This window comes from Colobus angolensis, unplaced genomic scaffold (assembly GCF_000951035.1).
Source record: "Colobus angolensis palliatus isolate OR3802 unplaced genomic scaffold, Cang.pa_1.0 Scaffold109, whole genome shotgun sequence".
Taxonomy (NCBI): Eukaryota; Metazoa; Chordata; class Mammalia; order Primates; family Cercopithecidae; genus Colobus; species Colobus angolensis.
This window is the reverse complement of record NW_012111919.1, coordinates 7,541,781-7,544,094: the sequence shown is the minus strand read 5'-3', so window position 1 is coordinate 7,544,094 and position 2,314 is coordinate 7,541,781.

Sequence of the window (2,314 nt, the reverse complement as noted above, 5' to 3'; positions counted from 1 at the left end):
AAGTAGCTGGGACTACAGGCGCCCGCCACGTCGTCCGGCTAGTTTTTTGTATTTTTAGTAGAGACGGGGTTTCACCGGGTTAGCCAGGATGGTCTTGATCTCCTGACCTCGTGATCCGCCCAGACGTCTCGGCCTCCCAAAGTGCTGGAATTACAGGCTTGAGCCACCGCGCCCGGCCAACTGCTTTCTTTTTAAAAATTATTTTTATTTTTTTATAGGGAAGGGGGTGTCTCACCATGCTTCCCAGGCTGACCTCGAACTCCTGGACTCAAGCGAGCCTCCGCCCCGGCCTTCCAAAGTGCTGGGATCACCACCGCGCCCAGCGAGGTATGCAGCTTTCTGAGGCCGCCCCCAGGCCCTTGCTACCCTGTCCTGTGAGCCAGACTTGGGTCCGTGGGGAGGGCTCTAGGTCACCTGGAGGCTGCCCTTGTGTCTACAGCTGCCTCTTCCTGCGCCAGCTTTGTCTTCCAGGTCCCTTCTCTAGTTTTCCGCCCTACTCTAGAATAGGGTGGGTATTGGAATATAGATGAAGCTGTCACCCTTCCAAACTCGGGGGGGTGACTCCCTCCCTCCTCTGCTCACAGGTGCCCTCCAAGCCCAGACTCCAGTGCTCAGACCAGAACTGACTTTTGAAGGAGCAGGGCAGAAGAAGACTCCCAGACACCCCTTCTGTTCTCCAGGGCGAGCCCATACTCGTGCTTTCGTCCTCATTCCTGCCATAGGAAGGGGCCCACCAGGTGTGACCCAGCTTTCCAAGGCTTCCTGCCATAAAAGGCTAGGGGTGGGAATAAAGCAAGAAAAAGTGGGACTCCGCTCTTGTTAGGGGGAACCCCTCAGCTCTGTAACTGGCACTGCTAACTCCCCTGCCTCCAGTCCCTCTCTACTGCTGCTCTGCCAGCCTGTGCTGGGTCCTCCACACCACTGCACTTGTCACTCCCCTGCTCAAGAATCTGTGATGGCCCCTATTGTTAAATGAAGCACTGCTTGTATCCAGAATCTCATTCTCTTTCTCCCTCCACTGGGGTGTGCGCTTCTTGAGGGCTGTATCCTCAGCATCAAGAATACCTGCCACTGGCTGGGCGTGGTGGCTCATACCTGTAATATCAGCACTTTGGGAGGCCCAGGTAGGCAGATCACTTGAGGTCAGGAGTTCAAGACCAGCCTGGCCAACATGGTGAAACCCCATCTTTATGAAAAATACAAAAATTAGGCTTAGGTGGGCATGGTGGGCCATACCTGTAATCCCAGGTACTTGGGAGACTGAGGCACGAGAATTTTGCTTGAACCTGGGAGGCAGAGGTTGCAGTGAGCTGAGATTGTGCCACTGCACTCTGCACTCTAGCCTGGGTGGCAGAGCAAGACTCCATCTCAAAACAAATAAACAAAAAATGAAACCTGACACAAAGTAGTTGCTCAATAAATAAGACTATGAAAATGCACTGGCTGCTGCACCCACCTTGCCCTCCATCCCCCAAAGCCATCCCCTCATCCTCCTCATTTTACCTTTCCCTTCCAAGCCCAAGGCACTGATTAGTTTTGAAATCTTGATTCCTGCCTAAATTTAAAGGCTTTGAGATAGGAATTACTTTTTTTCACCCCCACCAGGGCCTTGTGCCTTCTCAAAACATAGGTAAGACTGGCCAGATGCAGTGGCTCATACCTATGATTTCAGCACTCTGGGATGCTGAGGCAGGAGGATCACTCGAGTGCAGGGGTTTGAGACCAGTTCAGGCAATATGACAAGACTCTGTCTTTACCAAGAAATTTTAAAATGAGCTGGGCACGGTGGTGCATGCCTATTGTCCCAACTACTCAGGAGGCTGAGGTGGGAAGATTGCTTGAGCTTGGGAGGTTGAGGCTGCAGTGAGCTGTGATTGCGCCACCGCTTTCCAGCCTGGGTGACAGAGTGAGACCCTGTCTCAAAAAACAAAACAATACAAAAGACTGAATGTTCTCCATATGGTCCTATTTGGTCATGGAATGATTTGTGGTGGATTTTCCTCCACTCTTCAGCATTCCCTCCATAACCTGTGTCTGACCATGAGCTACATGCTGTTTACGCAGAAAAGATACGATCCTGAACTGGGTGGAAGGCTTTGGCCAAGTGCATGGACACCAAAATGTGTGCTGAGGGAAGTCACACATGATCTTCTCAAGCAGCTTTTGACTTCCCTCAGGATCATAGATGGCTGTGTTCATAAGTAATTATTGGCCAACATCCCATATCTTCTGACTATGAAGGTGAAAACATGTGCTTTGTGTAGAGTTGGGTGAGACCCTTGTTTCTGATTTCTAAACACCTATTGCTTTGAGG